The sequence below is a fragment of the Camellia sinensis genome, chromosome 7 (assembly GCF_055761805.1).
Source record: "Camellia sinensis isolate YWXY chromosome 7, ASM5576180v1, whole genome shotgun sequence".
NCBI classification, from domain to species: domain Eukaryota; kingdom Viridiplantae; phylum Streptophyta; class Magnoliopsida; order Ericales; family Theaceae; genus Camellia; species Camellia sinensis.
Genome location: NC_138967.1, coordinates 46,773,729 through 46,782,272, shown reverse-complemented (window position 1 = coordinate 46,782,272; position 8,544 = coordinate 46,773,729).

The window sequence follows — 8,544 nt, the reverse complement described above, 5'->3', positions numbered from 1 at the left end:
AACACTTACGTTTTCAATTTTCTATTTATATTTATAAAAATTTAAAAAACTCAAATAAAAACTTGTTTGGTAAATTTTTGATTTATAAATCAGTGGTCTCAGTTTATAAATTTGGCCAAAAAATGTAAATTCAAAAAATGTGTTTTCATTTTGAGTTTTGAATTTTTTTTTTTACCACCCAACACTAGCCACCACCCGCCATCATTTTCCACCACCGTCTTCCGCCACCACCACCTACCCCTCACCACCACCTGTCACTACCACTCACCACCCACCTGCCACCACCACCCACCACCCGCCACCACCACCCACCTACCACCCACTCGCCGCCGCCGCCACCCACCCCTCGCTACCGCCACCACCACCACCACCACCTGCCATCCACCTGCGACCACCCACCACCTGCCACTACCATCCACCGCCCGCCACCACCACTCACCACCCACCTGCCACCACCATCCATCACCCGCCACCACCAGCCACCCACCACCACCAGCCACTTGCCACCCACCCGCCACCACCACCTACCACCCATCACCACCACCACCATTACCCACCACCCACCCGCCACCCACCTACCACCACTACCCACTCACTACTACCCACCACTCGCCACCGTCACCCACCCACCCACCACTACCACCCCTACCACCCGCCACCACCCGCCATCCGCCACCCACCTGCCACCACCACCACCACCTATTTGCTACCACCCACCACCCGTCACCGTCATCCACCCACCATCACCACCTGCCACCACCCACCACCACCGGCTATCCGCCACCTACCTACCACTACCACCCACCACTCGCCGCCGCCACCACCACCACCACCCACTTGCTAGCACCCGCCACCGTCACCTACCCACCCACCACCACCACCCACTCACCACCACCACCCACCTACCCGCCACCACCATCCACCCGCCACCACCAGCCATCCGCCACCCACTTGCCACCACCACCCACCACCCGCCACCACCACCCACTCGCTACCACCCACCACCACCACCCACTCGCTACCACCCACCACCATCACCCATTCACCCACCATCATCACTTTCTACCACCGTCTTCCGCCGGCACTTGCCACCACTAGCCATTTCTCACTCTTTTTTATATTTTTAAATTTTTTCAAACATTTTGTCAATAACCAAACGCGTTTGTAGTTTATGTTTTTCTAAAAATAAACAAAAATCAGTACCACTCGCCTCCACCCACCACCACCACCACCACCACCACCACCACCACCCACTTGCTACCACCCGCCACCGTCACCTACCCACCCACCACCACCAGCCACCCACCACCACCAGCCACCCACCCGCCACCACCAGCCACTACCAGCCATCCGCCACTCACTTGCCACCACTACCAGCCATCCGCCACTCACTTGCCACCACTACCCACCACCCGCCACCACCACCCACTCGCTACCACTCACCACCACCACCCACTCGCTACCACCCATTCACCCACCATCATCACTTCCTACCACCGTCTTTCGCCGGCACTTGCCACCACTAGCCATTTCTCACACTTTTTTATATTTTTAAATTTTTTCAAACATTTTGTCAATAACCAAACGCGTTTGTAGTTTCTGTTTTTCTAAAAATAAACAAAAATCAGTTTTATAAAATTTTTGTAAATATAAACTGAAAACATAAACGTTATCAAATATTGTATTTGGAAAGATAGTTGGGTCTAGATTTTTGTAATTAAATGTGATATTTATGAAAGAAAAAATGAAATGATTATGGATTTGATGTGATATTTTCTCTTATTAACTATTTTAGCCTATTATATATATATATATATATATATATATATATTTTCATTGTGGATTTTAACCAAAAAAAACAAAAAAGGCTAATATCTAAACTGCCAAACACCCCCATACGGTAAATTACCATGGGAATTTTTATATTTTGATATTTATATCATTTTGATTTGTATAATTTTAATTGGTTTGATTTTGATTTTAAATTTATAATTTTGTCTCAATTTAATTTAATTGGTTACAACTCTTAGTATTTTTTATAGAAAATATGCACATAAGTATCATGTGTCATATTTTTAAAGATAAAATTATAAACTTATCTAATTTAGTAATGAGAGGGAGATTTATGAGCTGAATTGGGCCGTGATAATGGCCGGGCAAATTGTGGGCCGAACACAATTGGGCCGTGGTAGCTTGGGTCTGTCCGCAAGGGTTTTGCTTGGTTAAGGCACAGGGCATGTGGGACCGAGCTACTTGGCTTGTTGGTGCGGAAGCCGGTCTCTTGGAAGTTCGGGCGAGATGTCTGCTTGTCTCCATGGGTTCCACGGTTCATGCGTTAGCTCGGCAGGAAGACCGACGGCTAACCGGCTCGACCTACCTCGAGCTCAGCTTGCCGAAATGCAGCCGAGTTTGATTGTACAGGAGCTCGGCGAATGGTTCATTAAGGTATGCCGCGCAGCGCGGTCAGGAGAAACCGAGGAGGTTCCGCTGGTCTGCCGAGCTCCGCCGAGGTATCCTAACAGTTTGGTTAGGTGGTGATTGCTGGATTTGTGCTGACAGATGGGATAGCAGCACCACGTGTCGAGAGATTAATGAGAGTAGATTTGGGGCGCAGAAGGTATATAAGCGAGTCTGCGCCCCCCATGCCTGGACAGATGAACATTTGGTAAGAGAAACACTTACACTCAACTCTCTCCTCACTCTCTATCCTCAGGTGTGTGCTAACTTGGTCATCGGAGGGGTTTTCCGGCCACACACCGCCGGGTAGCTCACTACTGTTGTGCACGCAGGTGATCGGACAGAAACGGAGCTTGGAAGAAAGGAATACTGGCTTGCCTGAATATTTGCTCCCCGTACAAGTAAGTTAAACTCAATCAATTTAATAATAATTTTTTCCATAAAATACTAACATTATTAATTGGACTAAATTGACCCAGAATTTAAAATTAAGGGTCAAAATCGAATCAATTGAAAGTATAGGGACTAAAATAACACCAGGTGTAAAATATAGATACTACCATTGTAGCTTTCCTTTAAAAATGATAAATGATACTTTACCCCTTCAAATTTCATATTTTTTTTTAATTTTGATTTTGAAGTTTTTTTTTTCTTTTTCATCTTAATCCCTAACAATTATAATTTTTTTTCCAATTGCACTTTTAAAAATAATTTCCATTAAATTTGGATAAAAAAAAAGAGAAATTTGGCCAAAACCTCTCCATTAAGCCATTCTTTGGCAAAAATGACAATCCACAAATTTTTCTTTCATAAACTCCCTCACCTAAAGTCTCATACTTGATGGAGGACATTGTAGACACCTAATTTTGATTAACCCTAAGATTTCGGACACTTACAAGTCTCTCAATGATAAAATGGTAATTATTTTGTTGTTAGAATATTTAAGGTTGTTTAAAGTTTCTATATAATCCGATTTTGGCAAAAGAATTGACTTTTTATGAAAATGAACATTTTATCTGAACCCATTTTTAGCCAAAAATCAACTTTCTGACACTGAGAGAGAGGGGTAAGCCTAGTTGTATATTGATTAATGACATTTTTCAAAATTAATAACCGGTTTCATTAAAAATATTGATCGAGAGACAATCTGGGCTTACTTGGGTCACAAGCAAGCCAAAAGTATGAAATCTCAAAATATCGATCGAGAGACAATCTGGGCTTACTTGGGTCACAAGCAAGCCAAAAGTATGAAATCTCATACCTAGGCATGCAAACGGTAATGATACATCCCACTAAAAGTGGTGCTCTAAAGCACCACTAATGAGTTGGCAAGTACTTTAAATAAATAAAAAAAAAAAACAAGATACAAGCAGTGGGCTCCGTCCACTGCCACATCACTAGCGGTGCTTTTAGAGCACCACTTTTAGTGGTCTCAAGCATTATTGGCATGCAAATTGACACATGGACTCCCAGTTGCACTTGCGCCCGCACGTGCCTTGTGCAACCATAGCTTGGTCGTGTGGCCGCACTTCCTATGTGCGATCGCACTTTTCCTCAGCATCTAGAATTGGAAACTTTGTAAGGCTGTTAAGTGCGACTTTGTAGGGAGGTGCTAAGAGAAAGCGATGCCCAACCTTAGCAGCCTCCTTTGGCTTGTTCCTCGAGCCCTCTTTGCCTGTAAAAACAACCCCTACCTCCCTCTTTAAAAACGTTAAAATTTTAAAGCAAAATTGAAAACTTTTGGGAGAAAAATCATTGCCTCTTTCTACTCCTCACTCTAGCTTCGAAATTCCTACCTTGATAGCAACTAAAAGCAACTGAAAATAACCTACGACTTGAAGAATTTGGACTAAAATCAGAACTTAAGATTGAGGAAGGCTTGCAAACAAAGAAAAACTTTGATTTTTTTTTTTGTGTGCGTGCGTGTGTGTGTTTCTTTGGTTTATTCAAACTAGCGGGTAAAACTTTTTTTTTTTTTATTTTTTATTTCAGCACTCTTTTCGTCCATTTTTCAATATGTAATTATGTAGGGTTGTTAACATGGCATGATCATCATGTAGTTCATCTATTTCTTTAAGTTTTTGGCCCTTTTTTTTGCATGTTTTGTTTATTTATTTAAACAACATGTTTAGGTTAGAATAATCATATAATATTCATGCATGTAGCCCAGTTTGATGATCACATAATATTATTCAGCATTATTTTTTATTTGGTAAATGTTGTATTTGTGCATAAAATCATGTTAGTAGCCTCAAATTGGGCTTAGGCTCATATTTTGTATGTTTAGTTGTATATTGAGTTCATTTTTATTTTATTTATGGATGCAAGGCGCTTGAGTGAGCATTCTAGTAAGTCTTCTAGTTCTTCATAGCTTGTGTGTGTTCTTGATTGCATTATCTTTTCAATAAATCAAGTTATATATTTTTTTATGCAAAGCTATTTGTTTTGAATATTTTCATAAATATTGTACATTTTAGGTTGAGTTATTACCATTTGCCATGGATCATTTAAAAATCTGTTTTTATTCAAAAATTATTTTTGGAAAACATAATTTTATTATTTTAATCTAAAATATATGGTATTTATTTTAATCAAATCACTTAATTTTAGGTTTAGTAAAGGTTTTAGGCTTAATAATGAATTTGTATGAAATAATTAATCACTAATCATAAAATAGAATATTAATATAGGCCAATCTTCGGATTAGGTAAAAAAATGTATATTATTCAATGATCTTCCTCTTTTATACCTTATTCCAGAACTCGAAATTCTATGGTTGTAACGGATCAAGTTTCTTAATTCCTCATAAAATTAAGTGGCGACACTTTCAATGTTGTATACGCGAGTGGACACAACAATAGTGTGGATACGAGCCTCATAACCAAAAACACACAACGTCCATAGACACATAAATATTTTCTATTTCTTTTTGGATAGTTTTACCCTTCTATATAGGTGAGAGATTTGAGTGAGAAAAAAAATCTGATGACCTCAATCGACCAATAATGATAGAGATCATTAATTTTAGAACTTTAAAAAGATTATTAATAACATGATATTCAATAAAAAAAAAATACAATATCAAAACTAAAACACCAAATCAATTATGGTGAGACCCACTGTCACAATTAGTGATAGTACTAACTCATTTTCCCTCAATCGACTATGGCAACCCCAAGCGATACAGGAGTAGGCCTCGATGCCCTCTATCATCTGAAGTTGGCAAACCCACCACTCTATCTCTCTCCATCGCCAAACCTCTCTCAGGCCTTCTGCTTAGCCTTGGAGTACATATTCTCATCTCTCAAGCCTTTCATCCTCAAATCACCCTTCGATCACCTATTGGTCACGGCTTTGACACCGAACAGATTTGGTAACAAATCGACCTCCAATCCTACCCTCTAATCTCGAGCCTACGATGTGAACTGAACAAGTTCGAGAAGAATCCGGAAAAAATTTCGATGCTTTTTGGGGAATATAAGATGAAGTAGGAGAAATTAGAGAAAGCGAAGAAGATATATGATTAGAGAGAGAAATTAAGGGTTTTGAAGGGTTGGATGGAGTGGAAGATAAGGAAGGCCACAAGGTGAGAACTTTATTTTTACTAATGTTTGGATATTGTAATTGCTAAGCAAATCTCAAGTAAATTTTGTTGCGAAATTTTACGTTATAATTGTTTAATGTTTTTTAAATTATTGAGTTGTTTGTTGGTTTAATTAATTTATAGCATTGCAGATTGTTTTGTATTATTGTTTCTTTTGATTTTTACTCTGCTTATTTGTTGCTTCTTTTGCCCTTTCAAATTTCTCTTTTTCTTATGATGCCCTTTTCAAGGAGATAGTAAAGTTTTACGCTGGTGGTAGTGAGTAGCATATTAACATTTTATTATGAAACAGAGTAAATATGTTACTATTTACGTCAATTTTGAATGTAATTTTTTTTATAAAAGAATTTCACAGTCAATCTAGATCTTATTTGATAGATCTTGATGAGAGAATTTTAAAAATACTAATTTAATTAAAAATCGACATTTAGATCAAAAGTTGTATCATTTTAAATTTTAAAAATTACTCACTAAGAATATTTTGGTAATAATGGTATATGTTGGACCTTTCGAGAAATTTTTTTTGTATTTATCCTTAATGCATTAAAGTTTGAAAAATTCTACTTACACTACAATTTTACCTCTTTATACCGATTTTCTCATTACACTTTTAAGAGATAATTGAAAATTTCATTACACCCTTTATAATACCTAAATTAACCCCTTTTCAAAATCCCTACAGATTTTTCTCATTACACCTATTCCTTTTGAATTACTCCGATGTTATGTTATCGAACAAATTATATTTGTCCAGCCATTTGTTGCCGCACATTTACAGATTTGTTTTTCTTAAAACATTTTTTTTTTTCTAATTTAGTTATTCATTGCCAAACAATTTAGATTATTCTGATGTTATGTTATCGAACAAATTAGATTTGTTCAGCCATCTGTTGTTGCATGTTTACAGATTCACTTTTCTTAAAACATCAAGCATCCATAAAAATATGAAATGTACAAACATCCATAAAAACATTTATAAAATTTGTCAATATATATATCTTCAAATTTGTCAACACAAAGATTTATAAAAACACACTGAGATGTTATCACAATCCATCTATGTTGATAGTTTCAGTAGTTATTACACCAGATCTAACAAATATATGAAATTGATCAATACGGATAGTATATACTTTCTCTCATCCATTAACACACAGGTGATGAAAACGAATCCAATTACTTGCTTTTGGAGGTATTGAATGACTAGAAAATAGATAAATCTAATAAATCTCGTCTATAATAAATTCATGATTGTAGTCCATTAATAATGCACCTTACTACAATGAATAGAAACATAATCCTTCAAAGTAATAAAAAATAAAATGTCAGAAAAATAAAATTGAAAATGTTTAGCAGTGAGTTACTAGACATGTATTTTTTGTTTAGCAGTGTGATTTCAAGCTATTTGGTTTTGTTTAGTTCTACTACACTAAACAAAAATCAAAACCCCTCTTCAAAAACAAAACAAAAACATAAAAAACAAATAAAATAAACTCACAATTTCACTCTTTTTGGGTGGTCCTTTGTCACCATTTATTCATCCATTACTTTCTTTTATTATCAAAACACTGTGATTTTCATTTTTTAAAAGTAAATGTATAATAGAGAAAAAGAAATGAGAAGGAAAGAAAAGAAAGAGATAATCAAATATATTTTGATTTTTATCTTTTGTCCTTAAAAGTAATTTCACAAATAGGTAAAGTTGAGATACACATATATATATTCTCAAATGAAGGGTGTAATGAGATAAATATGTTGTGTAAATAAAACTTTTCTTAAAATTTTATTATGAGAAGTGTTTGACCAAATTTTTCCACCAAAAAAAAAATATATATTTGCTATTGGTACAGCCACGTGATGCCATCTAGCGTAAAATAGACAAGTTACATTTTGCCTCTTAAATATCATAATTTTGTCACTTTTAGTATGCATAAAATATTAAATATATTTATTTTATTTTAGATAAAAACAAAAACAAAAACAAAAAACATATTTGGTACATATGCATTTTAGAAAGTTATTTTTGAAAATAAGTAAAAAGGGTGATCGTAAGAGGTGGTTGTTGATGGTTAAAGATGATGGTTGGAGGTAGTTGTTAGACGTTGGAGGTGGTGGTTGGACGAGGTTGTGGGTTGTAAGAAGTGGTGGCCAAAAGTGATTGCCAACAATTGAAGATATCGGTTGCCCAGAAGTGGTTCCCGAGCATAAAAGGTGATGGCCAAAAGTAGTTGTCATGTTGGAAGGTGGTTGGCAGTTGAGTAGGGAAGGAAGGAGAAAGAGAAAAAAATGAGGACAAAAAAAATTTAATTCAACAAGTGAAACTTAATTGTTTTTTTGTGTTTACAAATTATTAAACAAAAGGATAAACCAAATAAATTTTTGTTTACAGTTTCAAAAATTCTAACAATATAAACAAAAAATTATAAATTTAAACATTACCAAACAGTCCCCTATTGTTCCATTACTGCCCCCATCTATGAAAA